This window comes from Barbus barbus (genome assembly GCF_936440315.1).
Source record: "Barbus barbus genome assembly, chromosome: 22".
Taxonomy (NCBI): domain Eukaryota; kingdom Metazoa; phylum Chordata; class Actinopteri; order Cypriniformes; family Cyprinidae; genus Barbus; species Barbus barbus.
Window position 1 is genome coordinate 14,809,241 of NC_136750.1, and position 26,792 is coordinate 14,836,032.

At 38.5% G+C, this 26,792-nt stretch overlaps 1 long non-coding RNA gene across 1 annotated transcript; it reads left to right on the top strand.

The window, feature by feature from the left end:
- Positions 1–8,587: 8,587 nt before the first annotated feature.
- Positions 8,588–11,384, top strand: LOC306888021. The gene is made up of 4 exons (XR_013785714.1): positions 8,588–8,725; positions 9,792–9,924; positions 10,042–10,622; positions 10,807–11,384. It is a non-coding gene; the product is annotated as an uncharacterized lncRNA (long non-coding RNA).
- The last annotated feature ends 15,408 nt before the right edge of the window (positions 11,385–26,792 follow it).

The following is a 26,792-nucleotide window of genomic DNA, read 5'->3' on the forward strand; positions in this document are numbered from 1 at the left end:
TATATAATGACAACTAGAAGATAAAACTAGATAATGAGTATATATATACACTCACCTAAAGGATTATTAGGAACACCATACTAATACTGTGTTTGACCCCCTTTCGCCTTCAGAACTGCCTTAATTCTACGTGGCACTGATTCAACAAGGTGCTGAAAGCATTCTTTAGAAATGTTGGCCCATATTGATAAGATAGCATCTTGCAGTTGATGGAGATTTGTGGGATGCACATCCAGGGCACGAAGCTCCCGTTCCACCACATCGCAAAGATGCTAATTTGGGTTGAGATCTGGTGACTGTGGGGGCCATTTTAGTACAGTGAACTCATTGTCATATTCAAGAAACCAATTTGAAATGATTCAAGCTTTGTGACATGGTGCATTATCCTGCTGGAAGTAGCCATCAGAGGATGGGTACATGATGGTCATAAAGGGATGGACATGGTCAGAAACAATGCTCCGGTAGGCCGTGGCAGTTAAACGATGCCCAATTGGCACTAAGGGGCCTAAAGTGTGCCAAGAAAACATCCCCCACACCATTACACCACCACCACCAGCCTGCACAGTGGTAAAAAGGCATGATGGATCCATGTTCTCATTCTGTTTACGCCAAATTCTGACTCTACCATCTGAATGTCTCAACAGAAATCGAGACTCATAAGACCAGGCAACATTTTTCCAGTCTTCAACCGTCCAATTTTGGTGAGCTCGTGCAAATTGTAGCCTCTTTTTCCTATTTGTAGTGGAGATGAGTGGTACCCGGTGGGGTCTTCTGCTGTTGTAGCCCATCCGCCTCAAGGTTGTGCGTGTTGTGGCTTCACAAATGCTTTGCTGCATACCTCGGTTGTAACGAGTGGTTATTTCAGTCAAAATTGCTCTTCTATCAGCTTGAATCAGTCGGCCCATTCTCCTCTGACCTCTAGCATCAACAGGGCATTTTCGCCCACAGGACTGCCGCATACTGGATGTTTTTCCCTTTTTACACCATTCTTTGTAAACCTTAGAAATGGTTGTGCGTGAAAATCCCAGTAACTGAGCAGATTGTGAAATACTCAGACCGGCCCGTCTGGCACTAACAACCATGCCACGCTCAAAATTGCTTAAATCACCTTTCTTTCCCATTCTGACATTCAGTTTGGAGTTCAGGAGATTGTCTTGACCAGGACCACACCCCTAAATGCATTGAAGCAACTGCCATGTGATTGGTTGATTAGATAATTGCATTAATGAGAAATTGAACAGGTGTTCCTAATAATCCTTTAGGTGAGTGTATATATTAATGACAACTAGCCCCAGGTAGTGGTTTGAATGTAGTATTATAATATGATTTTGTCTTTTATAAAAATAAAAAAAAGCCAGCCATCTTGTATGTTCTATAAGAGGTATTTGGATATGTAACTTTATACACACTATAAAATTGCATTCTCATTACTAAAATAGTAGAGCACGGCGCCAGCAACTTCATGGTCATGAATTAAATTCCACGGAAATACTTTAACTGTCACGGTGCACACACGAGGGAGGAACCAGGAACACGCAGACGAGGATAGAAACTCAAATAACATACTTTACTGAACATCAAGACATGGCAGGGCAAGGCAAGGCAAGGCAAGGCAGATAAGGACATCACACACCGGGGTTAACGAGTAGACCAGACAAAATCTAACTAAACAGACAGGACTAATATACACAGGTAAATCATAGATAACGAGACGAACACGGCTAGACAAGAATAAACTAATGATTACATTTAACAAGGACAGGAAACAAACCAAATAAGGGCACAAGAGGCAGGAACACATGACACACACACGACAGTTCCCTGACATAACTCCCCCCTCCCGAAAGGCTCGTCCCGAGCCTTAACAGTTCCATCGGGGAGGGGGGGTGGGCGCTCTGGAGGCCTCTCAGGACAGACACGGACCACAGGACGGGGACCTCCAGAGCGGAACAGACAGACAGGACCCATGGCAGAGCAGGGAGCTCAGGAGGCCATGGCAGGTGGTAACTGTGGCCATGGCATCCTTCTTCGGCCCACCCACTCAACCCAGACCTCTACTACCCCCCCCCCAAAATTTCCATGGGGAATCCAGGGGGTATCAGGAGCCCTCCGGGGCTAGACAGACAAAACACGACAAGACACGACAGAAACCCTCCAGGGTCAGACAAACACGACAGGACATCCCACAGGAACCAGAAGCCCTCCTGGGCTGGCTAGGAAGCTGAGTCTTCCTCTGGGCTTGACGAGGAGTCAGGGGCCCTCACAGGGTCCCTCAGCAACCTCCTCCACTTCTGCGACAGGGGGGGCAAGCGGCTGCGACTGGCCTCCATGGCCACAATTCAAGGAGCCGCCTGCCCCAGACGAGTCTCCATGGACAAGACAAGACATGGCATGACAAGGTAAGTTTAAAATGTTCCTGTGGGCACAACGAACACAAACACGGCTCTCCTGGCCGTGACATGTGGACTTGATCCACGGAGAGGGTATCGGCGACCGGCAGGCTTGAGTCAGCGGCAATCCGGTGGGCTTGAGTCAGCGGCAATCCGGTGGGCTTGAGTCAGCGGCGGACCGGCGGGCATTGAGTCAGAGGCGGACCGGCGGGCATTGAGTCAGAGGCGGACCGGCGGCGTGCACAGGGGAGCCGCGGACGGCGGCGTGAACAGGGGGAGCCGCCGACGGCGGGTTGGCTTTCCCCGCGGACGGCAGCGTTGATCTCCCGCGAACGGCGGGCTCGGTGAGCCGCGAACGGCGGCGTGACTAGGGGGAGCCGCCGACGGTGGGTCGGCTTTCCCCACGGACGGCGGCGTGATCTCCCGCGAACGGCGGGGCCGGTGAGCCGCGGAAAGCGGCGTGAACTCCCGCGAACGGCGGGCTCGGTGTGAGCGGCGAGGTTGGGAGCCGCGGGCGGCGGTGAACTTCTCCCGCGATCGGCAGACTTGAGGGCTCGCGGCCAGCGGACTCGCAGCACTCGCGGCAATCCTGCCGAACTCCCACGCCCACTTGACGCGGGCTAGGGCAGAAGGACGAGTGGCGACTTCCATGCCGCGAGGGACAAACAGAACAGGAACAAACAAAAAACTTTTCAAAAACGGAAAACAAAACAAGGTGAAGGGGCGCCGCTTACTGTTTGGGTCTGGTCTTCTGTCACGGTGCACACACGAGGGAGGAACCAGGAACACGCAGACGAGGATAGAAACTCAAATAACATACTTTACTGAACATCAAGACATGGCAGGGCAAGGCAAGGCAAGGCAAGGCAGACAAGGACATCACACACCGGGGTTAACGAGTAGACCAGACAAAATCTAACTAAACAGACAGGACTAATATACACAGGTAAATCATAGATAACGAGACGAACACGGCTAGACAAGAATTAACTAATGATTACATTTAACAAGGACAGGAAACAAACCAAATAAGGGCACAAGAGGCAGGAACACATGAAGCACACGACAGTTCCCTGACATTAACATTAGCTCATTGGAAATACATGCCTCTACCTACATTTTTGTAAAACTGTTCATATGTTTCAAAAATGTAATGTATTTTTAGTGCAACTCACTGAACAATTCAGTTTGAACATGTTACAAAACTTTTTCCAATGAGCCTGGGTTGAAATGCAGGATCTGATAAAAATGTAAATGTAAATGTAAAGATAAAATAGCTTGAAACTAATGCAACCAGTTCTGGATAAAAGCGTCTACGGAATTGTAAATGTGTAATATTGAAAGAACTTGGAAATCTGCCTCCTAATACAGGGGTCGCTTCCAGTTGTGTAATTTCCTCTTGTTGACATTCTTGTCATTTACTCCCATTGTTGTCTTCTATGGATAGGCCTCATTACCCAGCATTGCGATGCCACCTTGCTGAAACCTAAATAATTATGAAACGTGTCTCTCCCTGTTTGAAACAGTGAACACCTGATTGGGCTTCACATACCCAACTGTTCTCAAGCTTAATCCGCCCCAGTAAACAAAGAGCAGATGATTGGTAATGTTCAGGAGACGGCAGGTGCTCTCATGTGATTGCATTCACCCCAGTGGCCATTAGAGGTTTATCGGCTCTCAGCCAGGCTAAGCTGGGAGGTGATGGTGGATAAATGTAGCTTGCACCATTTGAAATAGCTTGAATGGAAATACTTCTATTGTTGTGTCTTAGGTGATAGATTAGGCCTGGAAAAGGTTAAATATGTCTTGAGGGAAACAATGTTGGTAAAAGAGAATAGATGGCCATATTTACCATTCAAGCGTGCAGATGTATTCATTCCCTACACTGGCCTTCAGCTACACTAAAAACACACCCTGAATTCCCCTGAGCCAGGTGGTCCAGTCAAAATGTTCATTAACAACGTGACCACAGACATGGATTCTTGCTCAGATGGATTTATATATGCATCTCTTGTCTCGAGCTCCTGGGCACCAATGTCTGATAACAGCAGTGTACTGGAATGACACATTTACAAGGCGTTATATCAGCAGGGTTACGGGGTAGAGCAAGGACTGGAAAGTAACAGGATGACTGCTGAAAGATAAAGAGGAAAATTATGAAAATGGTGTTTTTTTTTTTAAGACATCGAACATACAGGTCACACAGTGTGATTTTGTAGATACTGGCTAGGCTACAAAGATAAACTCACTATCATGCAAGAGTAAGAAAATATTCTGAGGGAAAAATTTAAAACATTTGGCTTCTAATTTGATTTGTGATCATTTCAATGATGTTAAATTACTCAATTAACTGGGGACGTTTCTAGCCTTTCATCAGTGCCAAGGCTTTTGATGCTGTTTTGTTTAATTTTTTTATATTTTTTTTGTGGGGGGGGGGGGTACTGTTGTGGATATATTTATATAAATACGTTTTGCTGTACAGAGTCAAGATGATTCATCACTGACAAAAAGAACATTTGCAAGTAAAAAAATATCTCATACAGCACTCTTTTTGTGTTTTTATAAAGTCTTATAAAGTCTCTTGTTACTATTTCAGTGTGAGAAATTGCTGCAAAAGTATGTGTACTTGAATTGTATGAATTAATCAAAATCAATTTGCATTTTTGCAAACCTGCACTGTAAAAAATAAATTAATTAATAAATTAAAAGAATATCTCTGTGTGATTTATTTTCAATTCTTTGTTTAGTGGATGCATTATGATAATAAACACATTAGTGATCAATTGGTCGTTTAGAATATTTTTTGCTTATTGACATTAATCAAAAGTGCATTAGAGAGATTGCTTAATGAAACAATGGAAGGGTCCACTGATCCGTTCTTCCAGCGTTTAATTCTGCAAGCTCAGCTGAACTGTTTCTAATGTAATGCTGATTACTACCAGATGGAATATTACACAACAGGCCTTGACGTCTTGAATGGCAATTGAAACCCATAAATTAACATATCACAAAGTCACAAGAAAATTGTAAAACAGGAAATTGCTAGATTTTTGACCCACATAGCACTGAATATCCTAACCAAGATCCAAAATGAAAAATTTATAAAATCCAAACTTTGCTTTGATAATTGAGACTTGAGGAACAGCTTTACGATAAACTGCAATATAATACATGGTTTACTTCAACTGTACTGTAAAGACAGATCCTGTAAATATACAAAAGAAAATCATTCTTCTAAAGATTGGTAAAGCAAACCATGGTGATGTTGCTAATATACTGTTTTGGTGGTTTAATTTATTGCAAAACACAGAATTCCATTTTCCTGCCTATCAAGCCCATCCTGACAGTCTTGCAGCTAGACCTGTAGATGAGGAAAAAATGTGTATAAATAATGATAAATAATCATTTCTAAAACAGAAAATGATACAAATTAACCTCAGTTAACAACTGAAAATAGAATAAAACATGATAGATTAGTCCTGCATATTTGCAAAGTCTTAGTAATGATCATGCTTGATAAACAACCTCCCACTGAGAGAGAAATTCAGCCATGATATTAGAGTGATGTGATTGCCCATTATGATCACAAATAACATAATAATAACACAGAACAATACAATTAGTAGCACACATCAGTAACATTTATTCCATGTTGTCATGTGGTGACAAAATGTGTCACAAGTCAACAGCTCAGTTGTGTCAGCGAAATGATTGACATTTGCTTAATGAATTCTAGCTGGAACGTTTTAAAATTCACCATTCATCTCAGATAATTGCACCCGCTGTGCTAGAATAGATTTGAAATATGTGCTGGTAGAGTTGAATAGCAGGAAGCTATTTGCATGAAAATTAAAATTATACAACAATGTCTACAAAATTTTAAAAGTTTTCTTATCTTGCTTGCTCTGTCACACGCACACATACACACGCACACGTTCTCTAATTTTAATACTGTCTCAACCTAATAATGGCACTCTGAATAGTTCCAGAGATAAGCTGTAATTCCCCAGCTACTGGATGACTCAATGGTCCCCTAATTCCACAGATCACAGCTCTGACTCAAACTTCCTCTATTGGGATATGATACATACGAGCAGTGATCATTTATGCTTAGTCTGGCTTTAAAGGAATTGTCTCGTCTAGTGTCCCTAAGCTCATAACAGGACTATAGCAAGAACATTTAAAAGCATTAGGATGAGAAAATAATCAATGTTACAAAAATAAAAAGAAATCAGTATTACAAAATATGAGATCAAAATTTGTGTAAAGCACTTATCCAACAGCTGTCCAGTAATTATACCAGCGTATACAGACAACAGTGTCTCTTTTGCCTGGAGAGCTGGTGGTGAAATATAGGCAGAAAGCTGGTAGTGCATCCAGGTCACTGTGATTGGCTGATTACAATGGAGAAATATTTTTTTTCCTTTCTTTTGTTTTATTATTTAAATAGTTTGAGAGCGTATTTTGAGAAACTGAGGCTGTATCCGACATTTCCTATTATACAATAGCCAAAAAACAGTGAATGTGAAAAAGAAGTCAAAAGTTGTCCATTTAGTTCAGTTAAATTTGCTGCACCATCATGTCGACAATCTGACCTTAACTTTTATGTACTTACATCAAAAAATAATAATAATTACAGTGTACTTATTGTGTTCATATTATATTGCAAAGCAATTTTGCTGCTTAATATGGGATACATGTATTATAATGTTAGAGACAGGTTTGGTGGTATGGGTAGCTTTAAGGTGTAAGGGACAGGTCAACAGTGTAATAATAAATGTAATTGCATGCAAGTATTTTTAAGTACAATGTAAAAACATGTATGTACACATTAAGTGCATTGTATCAAATTATTCATTTAAAAGTAAGTATATTGTAGTTAACGACACCTAATATAAAGTGGGACCAATTCAACAAACTAGAAGTTAATATTGAGCTACTTATATTTTAGGTCAATACTGGCCGTTTTTGTACTCCAACGAAAACAGCAAAGCCACAGCAAACTCACCCATCTCACATCTCATAGTTTAAACGCATTGGTTGAGTGAATGATTCAATTACCCACTTAAACGGTCACCTGTTTTATTCCTTAAAGGGTTAGTTCACCCAAAAATAAAAATTCTGTCATTATTTACTCACCCTGTCGTTCCAAACCCGTAAGACCTCCGTACATCTTCGGAACACAAATTAAGATATTTTTTGATAAAATCCAAGAGCTCTCAAACCCTGCATAGACAGCAAGGTTACTACCACAATCAAGGTCCAGAAACGTAGCAATGACATCAGTAAAATAGTCCATGTGACATCAGGGGTTCAACAGTAATTTTACGAAGCTATACGAGAATACAATTTGTGCGCAAAAAAAAAAACTTTATTCAACTATTCTTCCCCTTTCTTATCCCTTATACAGTGGCGATCCGCCATTATGGAGAGAGGATCATGACGCATGCGCTTACTTCCGTTTCATGTAAACAACGCATGCGCTTGTTGACGCATGTCCGTGTTTGACGTAAGCAGCAGCGCCATGCACATGCGTTGTTTACATGAAGTGGAAGTAAACTCATGCATCATGATACTCTCTCCACAATGGCGGCATGAATGTATGAATGAATGGTTCAATTACATATAGTCGCTTGTTCCCACTTACTAATGTAACAATGTAACATGCAGAAATATTGACTGAAAAAAATGTATAAAACACAAATAAGAGTTTAAACATCAACAGGAACTTTGTTGTACACCAGACTTTTAAAAAATGCAAATAGAAGACTATGTCCCTTCATTTCAGATGTCCAGCACACAACACAGGAATGTAGCCACAGGCGGGGGACACTCAAGGTTATGTTATGTGAGCAAACAAACAACTGACTAAAAATGAATTGTGTTTGTTTTTTTTAATAGTTTGTTAATGTGTGATAATAGTAATAGTATCCTCAAGGACATCACAGGTGGAACTGGCTGAGTTCATCTTGTGCTCAGGATATAATGGTTCGTACATTTGTACAAGCTTGGGGCAAAGATGTCGCTTCTATTTACATTCAGGAAATGATTTGTGTGTTTGTGTGAGTGAGTGTGTCCCATGCCCTCTGTGTGAGAGACAGACGAGGAGCTCATGGTAACAGCCCAGAATAGAAAGTTCAGCGTCATTGTGCTGAGCTGTGTGGGCTTGAGCACTGAGTGTGCAGGTTTGGGGTGACATTGGCCTGAGCTGAGGCAGAGACTGCAGTGAGATACGTTTCAGAGAAAGAGGAAAAGGAGAAGGTTGTGTGTTGAAAGGGCAGGTGGGGGGAATGGAGCTATCCTGTGGAACACCTGACAGCGCAGAATCCAAGGAGGTCAGTAATACCTAGAGAAAGCTATACGTTAGCATTCTGATTCATCTCAGTGGCAGTGGTTTGGAACCCATGTAAATTAAAACCTTAAACAATCTTTGCTCTGTGTTTCGAGGTTCATTTTTATTCAAGCATACAGATTTAGGTCACAGCACAACAGTTTTAGAAACTTTTCGTCATAACTATGGCATGTACACATTTTAAATTTTAAAATACTTTTTGAAGTTTTTTTGTCTTACCTTTGACCCAGATCCAGATTTTCAGTGTTTAAGTATTAAAAAATTTGGATAAAAAACTATGATAATCAAAACAAATAGTAAAATAAACATAAACCATGTATTTAACGTGTGAAAATGTTTTCCACTATTAGCCAAAATGTGGGGTCAGTAAGGTTTTATTTCTTTTTAAGAAATTCAGCAAGGACACATAAAATGTATCAAATGTGACCGTGAAGAAAAAATCTAATGTATTTAAAATAAATGCTATTCATAAAAGAACTAAACAAGACATGATTGTGGCACTAGGAATAAATTACATTTTATAATATATACAAATAATTATAATGTAATAAAATATATTCATATATATTTTAATAATAATAAATTCATAATAATAAAATATATTAATATTTCAAAATATTACTGTTTTAGTGTATTTTGATCAAGTAAATGTAGCCTTGGTGAACATAAAATACTTCTTTTAAAAATCTTACTGTATCAAAGTTTTCATTTTAGCTTTCATGAGCCACCACACTGCCACTAAATAATTTTGCCTTTTACAGTTAGTGCTGTCAGTCCTGTCTTCCTGTGTCTTGTGTTTCCCCTCCTCTCATGTCCATATTTGGTCTGTTTCCTGTTCTAGTTTAGTTCTCCTCATTAGTTTATTAGTCCCCAGCTTTGTGTCCTTAATTAACTAGTTTCCCTAGTGTTTATAACCCCTCTGCTTCTCTGCCTCTGTATCCGGTCTCTATTCTCATTCCGTGTCTCCAGCGTTCCCTAAAGTGTTTGTATTAATAAAGTCAGTTATTTGATTAAGTTCCTTGCCTCCTTGTTTCCCTGCTCCTATGAAGTGTGACAGAAGACCGGACCAGTCAACTGAGGACTTGCTGTGGGGTTTAAGGCAGGGCGGTCTGAGGTTGGAGTGATATATGGAGGGTTTCCTCAAGCTTGCCAACCGGGTGAGCTGGCACGACACCGCTCTAGGTGCGTGTTTCCTACTGGGGTTGGATGACGAGGTTATACGCTGCGATCTTCCCATAGGAGATTTTCCCCTGATTGAGCTAATTAACCTAATCCTCTTTCTTAACGGTTCCGACGAAGTCGAGGAAATTCCCCAGCCTCGCCATCCCGCTCCAGCTGGAACTCACCGCGTCTCCCCAGCTCACCCCAAGCCGAGAACCTCCGCATACCTCTCCAATGGCTCCTACCACCTGCCCAACCCCCCCAAAAAAACCCTTCATCCGAAGCAGCTCCATCCTCCTCAGCCCAGAGCCGCCGTCCACAGTGAACTCATGTCCGCCGCCGTCCTCGGCTCCGAAGTCAAGCCCGCCGTTCATGGGGAAATCAAGCCCGCCAACACAAGTCAGCCGCCCGCGGCTCTCCCAAGCCCGCCGTCATCCGCAACCAACGCAAGACAGCCACCCGTGGCCAACTCAAGCCGCCGCCGTCCACGGCCAACGCAAGTCAGCCGCCCGCGGCTCTCCCTCACCCGCCGCCGTTCACAGCCCACGCAAGCCCGCCGTTCGCGGGGAAATTAACGCTGCCATCTGTGGCTCTCCCAAGCCCTCCGGCAGAGAGTATGGCAAGCCGTCGGCAGAGAGTATGGCAAGCCTGCTGGTCGCTGCTCACCCAAGCCCAGTGCCAGCCCCCCGAAAGCACTATGCCGTGCCTGCGCCCCCGGAGCGCTCCCTCCTGTGCCGGCCCCTCATATGCACTTTGCAAGGCCTGCGCCTCCAGAGCGCCCTCCAGTGCCAGCTCCTCGCAAGCGCCCTCCAGTGCCTACTTCTCCAGGGCCAGTTCCTCCACTGCCCGCCTCTCCAAGGCCAGTTCCTCCAGTGCCCGCCTCTCCAGGGCCCGTTCCTCCAGAGTATGCACTTCCAGAGCGCCCCCAAGAGTCCGCTCCTCCTGAGCGCCCCCAAGTGCCTGCTTCTCCAGTATGCCAGCCCGATCAAGCCCCTACTTCCCCCAAGAAAATTTTGGGGGGGGGTAGTAGGGCTACTGCCGTAGAGGCCGAGGCAGGGGCTGGGGCCAAGGTCTTGGAGGCAGACCCGCCATGGCCTCCCGAGTCCCCTGACCCGCAATGGGTTCCGGAACGGGCGCCACCCTGGAGGCCGTTAGTCATGTCTCCTGGTCCCTAGAGGCCTCCAGAGCGCCCACCCCCCTCCCCTGTTGAATGTTGCGAGGTGCGGGACGCGCCTTCTGGGAGGGGGGAGTAATGTCAGTCCTGTCTTCCTGTGTCTTGTGTTTCCCCTCCTCTCGTGCCCATATTTGGTCTGTTTCATATTCAAGTTTAGTTCTCCTCGTTAGTTTATTAGTCCCCAGCCTTGTGTCGTTAATCATCTAGTTTTCCCAGTGTTTATAAGCCCTCTGCTTCCCTGCCTCTGTGTCCGGTCTCTATTGTCATTCCGTGTCTCCAGCGTGTCAAGTCAGTTATTTGATGTTTGAAGTTCCTCGCCTCCTTGTTTCCCTGCTCCTACAAAGTGTGACAAGTGCATTTGTTTACCAAGGAAGCAACAGCATGAATGAAGAGCTTGAGATGAGATGTGAGATGTGTCAAATTATGGTAAATATCACTTTTATGATGTATCATTTTGTGTAAGAAATTAACCTTTGTAAGACTGAAATCAATCATCTTACTTCAAAAATATTAATGTCATTTCCACTATGATTTCCACCACAGAATCATATTTAACACAATACATGATTAGCAGTTACCATATAACACCTTATAACTCTGTCGTAATGGATACACAGTGTCTGACATTGTAAGTAAATGAATTCGTTCATGATTCATTTAATTAGCGAGAGTGAGAAACTTGTTTTAAGCGAGTTTATTTATTAAAGTCCACTTTTTTTAAGTCTACAGGGCTAAAAGTGCCTATAGTTAAAGAAACACTTTTCTATTTTCTTTGCAAAAAAAGTTTTATTTCATCACAATACACAACTATGGCCACCAAAATAGCTCTTTTGCAGCCAGATGGTGAAGTTAAAGCATCTACCAGCCAAACCTTGACCCCTTAGTAGAAACTCTTAATCTCAACAACAGTAACCAGGCCTCCTCCAGCACTTTGAACTCAGACTTCAGACACCAAACACTCCGCTTCCATCGCACTACACCATCAGTGTCTCTGCTCTGAAGGTTTTCAATTACTATAAATAATGAATCTAAATTAACAGTGCCTGGCATATCTGGTTGAACCTAATCAGTGTAATATGTTTTTACTGTTGCCCTTGAGCCAACTTGTATCAAATTATTGTTGGAAGGAACATCGATTAGCCAGAACGGTGGTGAAATATGACGCTATATGGTCACTCAGTAGAAGGTGTAATTTAACAGACCTCAAAAGTGATATTCATTTTTCAATAGATTATGAATGATCCACTCCCTGTGAAACCCAAATGGCCTACACTTTAGCTTTAGATTGAATGTACACAAACATCTCAATCATGAGTTAAAAGGCCTAAAAGACCTAACAGAGCAGAACTATTATCTTCACATGCCCTGAGTATTTCACACTTGATGTGCTCTCCGCATTAAATAAACAGCTTTCATTCCTTTTTGTTTCTTTGGTAAAAGGTTGCTTAGCATAATACTGTAGCAGCTCATGTGTTGTGTTTTTAATATGAACACTGAGGTTTCATCTTCTGTGATGAATAGGAAGTTGAATAGCTTTAGATCGATTGTACCCACACTGGCCATATGCTTGCATTATGTCATGACATAGATAAGATTGGTTACTATATTTAATCAAATCATTTCCTAACACAATTAGGAAATTCTTTCTTCACAAATGCACTCTTGACTTTTTATAAAAATAATTAAAATCTCATTACCACCTATTAACCTGTCACATTTTATTTCATCCTATTCACAATCCCCTTTTTATTATCTTTTTCATTACAATTCGCCTAACAATTATGGAGATGGAGAAAAGGGTTTTGAGTTTAATTTCAAGCTTTTATATTTATATCAATCTATATATTATATTTAGATTCAATCTATCTATCTATCTATCTATCTATCTATCTATCTATCTATCTATCTATCTATTCAAAAAATATATGCAGATTTGCTTTTTTCTTACTATTAAAACTAATGCTGTCTATAAAATGAAATGTGTAAAAACAACATTGTCTTGTAAATATTTTGACAGTAAACTACTGTTTTTTCCACTCGATTTTTGTGAGGAAATATTTGTCTTGAAATTCAGTTAAAAAGACTGTTCTAAAACATGATATTCTTTTTGAAGAGAAAGATAAATTGTTTTCAAATAGTGTTTTCTCTCTTGTAAGAATACCAAAAATGATATAATTCTTTTATAATTCAAGAGATGCATTTCATGAAAAGACTGACCAGTCTCAGTGACGTCACAATGGCACACGTTCTAAATATTTGCGCATTCAGTCTCATATAGTAGTAAATTCTCTCTCAAGTGCAGTGTGTCTGTAACTGCAAGAAGGAAAGTTCAATACAGACGGTCAAGTAAAGATTCTTTGTGAAGTTTCACTCAGTGAGTTTCACTGTTTAGTTGTTAGTACAATCATTCAATATAGTTGTTCAAAACACATGTATCTTTCATTTTTGTTCTACACATTCATACATCATTGTAATAGACTAGAGAGAGAAGTACAGACACTGGAATCAGACATTTGAAAATTATTGATGAAATAATAAACTAACAGCAGGTAAAAAAAAAACTGTACCTTCCACCTCCATGTGGAGAAAAACTCCTCAGTCGGGTTATGGTAAGGAAAGGGGAGTATGGGGGTAAATACAAGGTGATAAACTGTGGATGGGCCTGAAACCATGATTGCACTCAATGCCGTCGCTAGGAATTATGGGCCCATTGCACTAATTTTGCTATGGGGCCCCTCAAAATCACATTCAGTGGGGGGGTGGTCAGGCCCCCAGCGAACATCGTCCTGGGCCACTCTCATCCGCTGGGCTCTCAATCTGCATGCCTCATCCAAAAATATGAATGCTCAATTACCCTCTAAAAAGACATTTACTGTAGGAAAAACAAATACTGATAACAACACTCTAAAAAATGCTGGCTTAAATGCAACCCAGCAATTGGGTTGTTTAGACCCAGCGGTTGGGTTACTGCCCAGAAGGTTCCCAGCAGGCACCAGACGTCTATGTAACATCAGGTTGACGTTAGACATGACGTCAGACAGACGTTGCATTTTGGTTGAAAATGAAAATCGGGTTGACGTCAATATTTGATGTCAATTTGACATTGACTTAACGTTGGATTTTGGTTACACAACCTAAAAACAACAAAATCTCAACGTCAGCTGACGTCAGTATTGGACATAAATTTAACATTGATTCTTTGACATTAGACGTTGAATTTACATTGAATTTTGGTCACCTGACGTCGCAATCAAAATTTAACCAAATATCAATGTCTTATGACGTTATGATGTTGTGTCCCTGTTGTGTGCCTGCTGGGTTGGGTTAAACATTTAACCCAACTGTTAGTTGAAAAAAGCCCAGCATGTGTTCTGTCCAATATTTACCCAGCACTGGGTTAGATTGAATGATATAGACTTTTTGGGATTTTTTTTTTCTCCCAACAACAGGCATCTTGAAACTGATCATACCTGAACATACTCAGTCTTCAGTTGCTTCACTTTCATAATCTAAACATTTAATATTGTTCATCATTTACCTTAAAAACTATGCTTCAAGAGTTATGCAACAGTTACGTAGCATTTTGAGCAGTTGTATCAATTGATAGTTAGATCATTGAAATGAAATGAATAGACACTCAATTCAGATGTAATGTGTGAGTTGAATTTTGAAATAGTAATACTTTGATGTTTTGTCATTTTGAACCAGTGATTTTAGTTCAATGAACAAAAGATCTTTGGTTTATGTGTATTGTATCCAAGCATTTGGAAAAAGTGATAAGTATTTTGAAAAATGTGCATTTTGATCATTGGTCATGTGTCCAGAGTTTTAAAAAATTACATGAAGGTTCTGTTATTAGTGCAAAAATGAGTGCAAAAATGATTGTAAAAGACTGTATGTGAAATCTGGTGGTCTTTGTGAAATCTCCCTTAGACTTTATCTTTCCACTCTTGAAGACACTTCTGTGTGAGATCGTTCTCAAAAGCTAACTAAATGAGCTTGGCCTTATTCTTTTGCTCGATTCAATTTGTTGCACATCACTGCCAAAAATTGATTTTAAGATCGCATGCGCAGTTGAGCAAAGGAATCACAATGACATAAGCGTACATACTGTTTTATCCATACATCATGCTACACCAAAATAAACAAAACTAGGCTACTTCTAATGCAAAAATATAAATAAATATTGAAAAAGCCTTCTGTTGGAGACTTGCCATTGGCCGGTGTTTTGGAATAATTAATAAGGTCTATTCAAGGTTTGGTAACTGTTTTGGAGTTATGTTTAGTATTCATTTAAACCAAGTTAATTAGTATTCAGTTTACCAAATTAATACATTTAGTGTACTATATGCATTAATCTATTGAATATGAATGTTCTGTTTAAAGAATAATGTGTTAGATAGTGGGATATTGTGTTGGCCTAAGCAGGGGTCAAAGACAGACAAGCTTTTGCATGATGCAATAATGGTGGCATCCAATGCAGACATTGTGTTAAACCTTTCTAAACTTGAAATGAAGCTGAAATTACTTATGTTGTCTTCATACGCTTCACTATTTTGTAAATCCGTACAAACGCTGTGTGGCCTCTCAGTTTTCAGTGTAATTATAATCACCTGACTAGTGACTTGTTTTTGTGTGAACATCCATAAAACTGGAACACTGTCTGAATGTATATAAGCAGTATAGGCTAAATTTAGAAAGGAAAATTTAAAACATGAAAAAGAATTAATATGTAATCAAGATGTAATCAATAAAATAACTGTAGTATGATGAAGAGTATTTTAAAATGTAATATAATCTAATTACAAGTTCTTATTTTTTGTTATCTGATTACATAATCCAGATTACATGTAATCAATTACTACCCAGAACTGTGCATTGATTGTATTTAAGCTTTTGATAAACAGCATCACTCTTCTTGAGGATGTGATGGTTTAGTCTGACTGGCTCATATCGTTGTGAAGATGTTGCTGAGGGGTTCAGTCATGATGCTTGCATCTCCATTCTGCCACAGCATGAGGTCAGGAATCTGTTTGATGTCTGCCTGATGTATTTCAGTGAGACCCCTGATCAAAGACAACAAACGTGCAACTCTACACCATTTTTGGTCTGTGCAGAGAGACATTTATATGTCAACTGACTGTACCTGTGTGGATCTTCCATCTGAAATCTTTTGTGGGTTTGTAAAGCACATTATGAAAATATGTTGCCATTTTAACATCAATTGTCAGTAAGTGATACATCTAACAGATAATAAATACGGGGTGTCAAACCAAAATTAGTTTTCTTCAGTTAAAGGGATAGTTTACCCAAAAAGTATGTCATAATTTGCTCACCCTTATGTCTTTCCAAACGTGTATGATTTTCTTTATTTTGCAGAACAGATATGTAAATCAAAAGCAAATGCTGTTGTACTTTATTCAGTTGTACAATTACACCTCTATGGTGATAATTCATATTCACAGATGTGATTTACATTATGACACTGAATATTAAATTGGTAATACAGCTGAATGTACTGACTGAGTGATATTGACCAACTGTATCGTCTTTATTGTTCTGTTGATGGGATCTTAAAATTAGTTTTGACATTCACTGTTCCCTCTGCACTGCTACATGCAGATGCACCGTCTGCCATTGTGCATGCATCACTGTCCCCTTCCTTTCATCTTTGTACATAATGGATGTCCATCTGTGAGAAACTCATAAACAGAAGAAGGAGATGCAGATGTTAGCAGGACAATGCAGATGGCACACATCACTCTTGCTGTCATCGCACATCTGCCCCGCTGGCCGACCACATCAGAGCAAAAAGAGCTTCTCTTTAGATGAGGATGCCAAGAGCTTTTGAAGGTTATTAAAGATTGATTGAACATGATTTTAGTGCTTTCTGTTTTATAGTAATATTCAGGATGGGTGAGTACTATTTATTTGCAAGCAGATTACAAATTAAACACCCACTGAATGCTTCATTGTGCTGCTTGCACTAATGACTGAATGCATTAATGAACATTGTTTGGCAAGACAGGAATAGAAAATGTTTTCCTTTTGCTTTCAGAAAAAAAAGGAGATCTACATCAGTGGATTAATTGTATTGTAATATTGATCATTTTGATGCCCAAGTTTCTGAGTTGGGCAGGCCATAAACTTGAAACATGGTGAAGGAGAAAAACAGCTGTAGTACTGTAAAGGTTTTTGTTAACACTTTATTTTGATAGTCCACTTTAGACAGTTTTCTAACGGTAAGTAACTTTGCAACTACATATCAACTAGCAGTCATTAGAGTATTAGTACACTGTCTGCTATCTTCTAACACTTTATTTTGACTTTTATTTTGAACAGTGAATCTTGACTAGTCAAGTCAAGTCAAGTTGAGCTTTATTGGCATTCAGCGACATGTGGGGACATACTGTGGAATGAAATTTTCTGCCTCACAGGACCATGGTGCTACATACAACAATGAAGTAAAAACCAATACACAACTGACCTACTGACAGATTTTGACTATAAATATACTATATATAAATGGTTACCTATACATAAACTAAAACATACCAACTATACAATCTATACATGCTTGACATAAATACTGTACATGTGCAAAGAGAAATATCGTAAGTCAAGCGGCTGGCTGGGGAAGGCTGCAAGATGATTTGTAGTGCATGAGCATGTAAACACATATCTCTTGTGTCTTTAGTCTTTCGTGGGATTATGTACACACAGCAGTGTGTCAAGAGTGTCTAGTGTGCATAGAGGAGAGTGTGTTACTACAGGTGGTTTGTACAAGCCCACTCACCTGTGTGAAGCACACTTCGAATTGCATAAAAACGTTTCCAGTTTTTGGGGTTTTTTTTCACTTTGATGTGGTAAGGTTTTTGTGTGTGTGGGTGGGGGGGGGGGTCTATATTTCAGGAGGTAGTGGGTTTGTGTGGGGTTTCAGCACTTAAATAAATGGCACTTATTTGACCAAAATATTGTCAGCCAGATCAATATCTAAATAGTGCAGTGAATTTGGACGCTACTTTTTATTCAAAATCTGTTGGATATTGACTAAATATTTTCTATACATTTTTAATTGGATTTGCCCAAGAAATTGTGCTTTCCAACAACAAAGCTCTTGAAGGAGACAAATTTGTAATTACAACTTTTTTTGTAATTACAAATTACAAAAGAAGCGGGAAGTATGAAGTTTCCAATTGTATACTTGAAGTCAGCATCAATGTTATTCTACAGTTAGTTCAGGTTATCGAATTTTATTGGACAGGTTACATACTGTAGTTCAGCCAGTAGATAGCGACAATTGACTATTATTAAATAATTAATTTGACCTTCAAAACACAAATTTATTTACTTATTTATTTATTTAATTTCACTTGTTATCCAGTGTAGAAGTTCGATTCAGAAGAAAATAAGAACCACTTATATGATACCACTAATAAATGATTTGATGTATATTACTCACTTTAGTATGTTTATTTGAGGTTTTTTCGTTCTTATGTTTTTGGTAAATAGCACGTATTTCAGGCAAAAGACTGGAATTTGTGTGATTTCTGCAAACCTGTTTTAGTGCTACATTTTGGACCATTTTGTTAGTTTTGTGTAAGGACGCATTGAGTATATTACCTCAGACAACATTTGATTCAAAATGAGAAATGCAGTGTTTTGCTGTGTATGCAGTAAAAGGTCATATGAATTCAGGAACGAATGACAGCCACATCAGTTAAACTGTCAACATGTCAGCAGTAACCTTTTGGAAGAAAAATATGAAATTAGAAAATTGAGGAAATATTTCAGAGCAGCCGAGTGTGCAATCATTGCTCATTAATGAAGACCTTAAACCATCTAGAGCTTTTAATTTGTAGAGGCCAGACAGCAGCAGAGGAGAGTGTCTGAGAAGCAAATTGTTATTCACATCCACGTGCGTGTTGAGAAATTGTTTGCATGATTTTATGGACTTTGAAAAGGTCAGTGTAGATACTGCTCACAGCAAATATAACGTGAGGATACTGAACGGCACATTTACAGTGATTTTAACAAACAGATGTATTTACCTTACAAATGACTTCACATCTGGTGGATATATGTATATATTTAATTCATTGGATTCACCAAAATTTCTACATGAATTGGTTACAGCAACAGACAAACACACTCTGCTTAATCACTTGAAATGTACTGGAACATATTTGTGATGGTTAATAACTTTTCCCCAGCAGCGTAATGTCAAACATTTGTGCTTTGAGAACAGTTTGACATCACCATCAAACTGACAAATTCAATTGGCTTTCACGCCGACCCAGAGAGATGATGTTCCAGAGAGAATGCAAGGCCATCTGTCTGCCAACTGAAGCTCAGCAGAAGTTGGGTGATGCAAAAGGACAACAACCCAAAGCACAGGAGTGAATCAGAATCATTCGGAGAGGTCCAGTCGCAGTCCTGATGCTTTGGCAGGAGCTCAAGAGAGCATTTCACACCATATCCCAAGAATATTGCTGAAATTAAACGGTTTTGTAAAAAGGGTGCAAAACTCTTCCTGACCACTGTGAAGGCCTGTTCTGCAATTACGTCAAACTTTTGGTGGAGGTTATTGCTGCCAAAGGGGGTTTAACCAATTATTAAATCATTTTAATGCTGCACTATGAATGTTTACAGTGTGTGCAATAAAGACACAAAAAACATTACTGGTTGGGTTTTTAGTTTACGCCGTCTTTGTTCCTGAAGCTGAAACAGTAAAGCACACTGCTAGCAACACCAGGGTTATGGGTTTGATCCCTATAGGGAAATGTATGAACTGATCAATTTTAAATATACCGTAAAGCATGGGTTTCCTATGGGGTTCACAAACGCTTGGGGCTTCATGAGGGAACTGCAAGTCCATCATTTGGATTTATGAGTTGAATTAAATAGTGAAAATGAAATAAATAAAAATGTTTTATTTAAAAAAAAAAACTAAAAAAATTAAAAAGATGAAATATTGTATGTTTACCTGTATGTCGTGTGACCCTTAGCCATCATCTAAGAACTGTAAACATGCAAATGTGTTGTTGAAATATTATATAAATGTCAAACTTGGTTATAGTAAACAATGCACAAAGACGAGGGAATCAAGGAAACAGTCTTTATTTCAATAAACCAAGTCAGAAAACCCCAGGAAACAAAGGAGAAAACACAAACAACAAACCGAACAAAGAACTCAGGAAACACCAAGCTTAAATAATTAATTTAATTAACAGAACAGGTTAATGCAGCAGCTGATCAAATTATGACAGGGAGACAGAACAGAACTTAAATCAAAACAAAGAACCTTACAATAGTTTTTTTAAATAAATCAAAAGCTGACAAAAAATAGTTTTGGAATCCTTGCCTTAGAGGGAAAGCTCACCCAAAAATAATCATTTTTCACATCATTTAATCACTGTCAGGCTGTTGCAAACCTGTATGACTTATTTCTGTGGAACACGAAAGAAGAAAGAAGATGTTTAGTGTTTTGATGTTTTGGTCCATATTATTCATTCATTGGAACCCAGTGATTTTCAATGTATAGTAGAAAATGTTCTTCAAAATATCATCTTTTGTTTTTGCATGAGAAAGAAAGTCATACAGGTTTGAAGCGACATGAAGGTGAATAAATGAGGAGAGTATTCGTTTTTGGATAAGCTCTTCAAATGAGGTACCAGCATCTGCCGAATGTACAATGAATGCAAACATTAGGAACAATTTATGCATAAATCCAGGTAAATCTTCATAATATCTCTCTCTCTAAGCCACATTTGCTTTACAAATACCTACACATGAAAGCTGACTAGAAAACAGTGCTTCAGTTCTAAAGGTCAAGTATTGCAATTTTTATTATGAAATAAAATGCTGTCGACTGACAGTTGCTTCAGATAACTTGTCAGTTTTGTCTCTGTTAGGTTTGAGCTGTCAGAGCATAATGATGCTTTCCCACTAATGTTGTTTTCATGCAGGGCATACTGCAAAGTGCTTAGATATGAAAATTGCCCACTGGGGATTTTTATGTGTTTTCATTACATATGTTCCCATCCTCAGATATTCCCCATGAGTTAACAACAGAGGAGTGTTTTCTACCAAGGTCTGAGACGTTCTCTGGCCCCCAAACGATAAAAGTGATGAACTATAATGAGCATCGAAAGTGTTTGGACAACAAGCCTTTGCTGTGTACAACAGCTCATTATATTGAAATGACCTGGTAACACCACCACCACATGTATTCTGTGAGCATCAGTAATTCATTGAAGCGCTGGAATACTGTGCATGACTTTCCATACATTAAATAAGAGAGATAGCGTGAGACTCGAGTCTACTTTGAGACTCTAGCAGAGCAACCGCATCTCATGTGCTAATGGATTCACAGCTGTCCAGTTGAGGTGCTGTGTGGTACTGAAAGTCTCTTAGGTTTTGTGTGAAAGCCTCAAATCTGTTCACAGCAGAACTTTAAAGCAGGGGTTTTCCACATTTGTTTGTCCATAAACCAGACTCTTAAGAAATTGACAACCTCTATGAGACACAATAGCGTTGTCTGATTTGTAAACAAACTTATTCTTTTCAGTTAATCTGTTGAATTGGTTTACAAATCACTGAACGATTCATTCGCTAATTGGACTGATCCTATTGTAACTGTTCTCGAGTCGAGTGAGTGAGTGTCATGTTTTCATGCTTGACTCAAAATTCAGATTGAATTGTAGTACTGACTATTCATATTCACATTTAGTAATGTAAATCATATTTAGGACATGACTGAGGTCAGCTATTTGTGAACTAAATCTGCTTTAAAAGGGCAGCCATTGTCTACTAATTCCTACATGATTGCTAAAAAAGGTAACGCTTTAGAATAGGGAAAACATTTTACTATTAACTAGTTTCCCTGAACAAACTCCTAATTTGCTGCTTATTAATAGTTAATACGGTTGCTGTTACGTTTAGGTATAGGGTAAGAGATCTAAAATATAATCATGCAGAAAAAGGCATTAATATATGCTTTATAACTACTAATAAATAGTATAGCATATACAGTATATGCTGTTTCCAATAATCCAGTTTCCAATTTTATCCAACATAATAGTATTATAGTTAATAGTGAGAATTTGTCCTTAAAATAAAATGTTAGCAAAAAAATAAAATAATGTAAATTTACACCCAGACTGAAAAAATGGTGTAGAAACAATTTAACTTAGAAATTGCTAGAAAATTTCACAAATGAACGAATAAATAAAAAAATAGTTCAAAGAATCAGCAAGTAACTTTTATTTTCTTCAATAATCAATAATGTTTTATTTGCAACTTTAAAAAAATATTTTTTTATAGTACATGCATCTTTCCCATTGCCTTAGTAGTTCAACATGTTATAAAAACAGCACTCTTCTTAAAATGTTAAGACATTTTGCCTCATGTAACATCTCCAAACTGAATGTTTATAGACTATTTGTCATCACATATTTAAATACATTTTGTTTTTCCTAATTTTTAAATGGCAGCGGCTATTTGCACTTAGTGTAAATAGCTATAGATTCTAAAATGTTAAAATAGCAATATTTTCTGCTATTTATGCTACTTTTTGCATGTAGTTGTAATTATCTGCATCTCAGTATTGTAGTACATTATAAAACAGTACACAATAATAATGTATTGAGTGTAAATTATAGTTTTAATTCAATTTATTAAATGGATGCCTCCTTATTGGGAAAATAGAGCCCTCCCTACACCTACCCTAACCCTACCCGATACTTTTATTTTCCAATTTTTTTTTATTATTTCCTTCATTTTTATTGAAAATAAATGTCTTTCCGATGCGATATCAGATTTGAAAAGGGAGAAAAAAAGTTCGGCAAAAGGCGGACTCGAACTTAGGTTGATCGCGCCTTACCGTCCACACCATTGAAATCGATGTAAAATAATATTTTTTTTTGGCAGCGGCTATTTGCACTAAGTGCAAATAGCATATATTCTTAGCAATAGAGACTATTTACACTCTTATTTTCATTCTTAAGTCTTATTTTAGTGATGACTAACTCAATCACACGTTGATGGGCGGAGTTAGTGTAAATAGCCTTTGCCAACAAGGTAAATAGACACTTCGTTTTTAAATAATACCTGTATAGTAGCCTATATTTATTCACCTTTGTGCTAGGGTCACATTGTAACCTATAAAATTCAGCACATTTAATTTACAGGTCTAGTCTGTGGTTTTAAACTACTTGATTTTAATTAGTAAATCCAGAGATTCATATTGTTTTGCTTCTTGATGTTTAAAGTAAAATTGTGTGCTGAAGCACTGCGCTGCATTAGGGGAGCGCGGGGGGTTAGTTGTAACACACGTGGTTTAAATATTTTCACACATGCTAGCATAACCAAATTTACAGTATTTACTAGTTACCATATCAACATTATATAAAGAAAAAAAGTGTGCCAAAATTCAAAGGTCTTTTGAAAATATCGCTGAACATTTATTTTACCATAGTAAAATTATATTTCTGGCTTAAGTAAATTTTTCATCTCAGTTTTTGTTACTATTTTAAAATGAGACAAATCTACTATTATTTTAATCTCCAATCTTTAATTTATCAGTTTAGATTTAGAATTTCAGTTGCACAGATGGGGTAAGTTGTAACACTGCGTTACAATGTGCCCTGCCATGCTATTCTATGACATTAGCGATGTAATTCACACTATTTACTTTAATGCATTTTAATGAGAAACGACTGACAATCAATGTTTAATGTTCAAAAATTATTATTTAAAGACATGTAAAGCATTTTGGCTCGTTTATATGGGCCGTCCCAGGCATGGTTGCAATATGTTCATTGTCAAACTCAAAAATCTGATCACTTTTAATTATTAAACAACGCCATTATTTTATTTAAAATAAATTATTATTGACAAAATATTTTAGTTTGTCTTGTATATTTTTTCATAAGATCAGATAACATTTTAAGCTGTCAAATGGTCATGTTACAACGTGCCCCTCAGCTGTTACAATGTACCACACCTACGGGGCATGTTGTCACATTTCACTTCCAATTTTTGAGGGTAAATAAAGAAAAACGTACACACTGTAATTATGAAACAAAGCGACATATTTGTACTAGACAAGTGTGAAATTACTGTGGACAAAAAAAAATTATACTCTGAACCCCACATTGATTACACATTCCCGCTTTCCCCTACATTACCTTTTCTGTCGTCTTCCTTAATAGTATTTTAATATAATTAAAGCCAAAAGCTTAATATAAAAATCATAATTCACTTACAGGGAGGGAAAAACTTCATAACAGCCTCTCAGACCTTTTTCATGTCCACTAGATTTTTACATTTTCTGAAGAAAACATGGTGCTTGCCAATGTAGAACTCACCTTCATGATACAAAGTTGTTCTGAGTTGTTGTAACATGTTGCTATGCAGTTGCAAGGGTGTTTTGGGTGGTTGCTTGCCGACTCATGTCAAAAAAGCCTGCTATAGATATTCTATCATATTCTGGTCTAGATGTGGCTGGAGTCCCTCTAATAGTGTGGGCCTATTGTCAGTCATGTGTCGTGTGAGTCATGTGTTTCCCTCTTGTGTCCTTATTTGGTTTGTTTCCTGTCCTTGTTTAGTGTCATTATTAGTTAATCCTTGTTCAGCTGTGTTTGTCTTATTATTTATGATCAACTTGTGTATTTAAGTTCCTGTGTGTTTAGTTAGTGTCGTTTGGTCTACTCGTTACTCCCCGGTGTTTCTGTGTGTCAGCCTCGCCTCGCCTCGCCTCCATGTTCCTTGTTCATCCTGGCTGCGTGCACCGTGAAACCTATATGATTTGTAGTCCTCAATTCACAATGAAGTATAATACTTAAAATATTTTAAAATAGTGATGCTTGTGATTGTTAAAACGTGTTATAATAAGGTAGCATTCATTCAGTGTTATTCATAAGCATCATTTAATATGGGGCTAATTGTGTTTTATATTTTCAATTAAAAATAAATATATTCTCATTTTGTTTATTTTTAGGTTTTTTTTTTTTTTAGCAAATTAATTTTGTGAAACTCCTAACACAGTTTATCATCTTAATTGTGATTTTAATTATAATTGTGGATTACAATCTATTTATTCTAAAAGATGAAGCAATTCTAACCATTCCTGTCCAGAGACTTTAAGAATGCAAATTTCACATGTTTATTCCTTATTCACGAATAAACTTGAATAGATAACAGGCCTGCTGGATTTGAGCCAGTGTATGTGACTGGAAAAATAAACCCCAGATCTCCTACCAAGAGTTAGAGGAGCTTGTCAGAGTTGTATTTATTTATTTATTTATTATATCCTCATCCTTTCTTTCTCTAGGTATAGTTCTCAGCAGAACCATGCTGAAAATATGTGTGACTATTGTGAATGCCGGCTATGAAATTGGTTTGGATGCTGATAGGGTGGCAGCTCAACAATGGCCCAAAAGAAATCTGCAAAATGTCATATTACAATTATGATGGCTTTTGTTTCTACAATCGCTTTATACTTTCCTCCCCACTAAATTAGAAACACTAAACAGCCTATGAACTGTGCACAGATATTCCCATTACAAAACATCATGCCTGTTTTTATTTCTATTTTCTAATTAACGAGGGCCAGTGCAGTGTAATTACTTCAAAATAAATCTGTTGTGAAGTGTGCACTCTGTAAATGAAGCATATTGGGATTTTAAAGATGTTTGGTACAAGATTAAAACATCAAGATATTTATTTATTTATTTTTCAATCTCGGTCTGCCATATGCGAATTTTAGATACTGTCAGTTCTGAAATGCAAATGCAGATTGGATGTGAATGTACAATCAGTTTGTTTATTCTGAACGGGAGCAGTTGCTGAAAGATCCTAAACAGCCTTCTCAAAGCTGACACTATGTGAATTTCAATATGAATCGTTATATAATGATATGCAACCACAGAGGTTGTTTCACTGTGTATCATGCTTGAGCAAACTCTGTGTTGAAGGGTGGCAGAACTTTGAACTTTTGTGCCAAGGACAGCCATATGCTCTCACATGAATATTAATCATTTCTCTTTGGGGTTTCATATTCTACTGCTCTGACATAGTTGTCACCGGCCGTATTCATCCCCACCCTTGATATCCCCTGTTAACTAAAGAAGGAAAAGCTTTCAGAAGGCCAGCGGGCAGTGCTGATAGCGGCTTGAGGGTGAGTACAGATGGCTGGACCATGACGGGTCCATAGGCAAGGCCTGAGACAGCCCTGTTCCACTTCTTGCCCTCAGATAATTCCAAGATATCTGACTTTGGAACGGATTTCACAGCTGAAGTGTAGATTGGTTTACACTTATAAAAGCATGGCAATCTCCATCTTTTTTTTCACTGCAGCCAAGGCTGTGATTTGCCTTAACAATGGTTTCCCGTCACAGGTTTGGGCACATTAATCATCATTTTACTAGAAATTGTACTCTTAAAACAGAAACAGACAATGCATTTGGCATATGTGCCATAGCCCCTACCTAAATGTTTTCTCTTGACCATTACATAACATCTTATCTTATCACTTTTAATGAATGACTATGCTACTTTTAATCTTGTCATTCCATCTGAATACCAACATTTGTCAAATTTAGTCATGAAAAACATTTAAGGTTAACTGATCTAATTTATGCTTTTGTGTCTCTGGAAAATAGTGATCTATGACATTGAATATCAATGTTACAGGTCTAGTCAATGTATATAT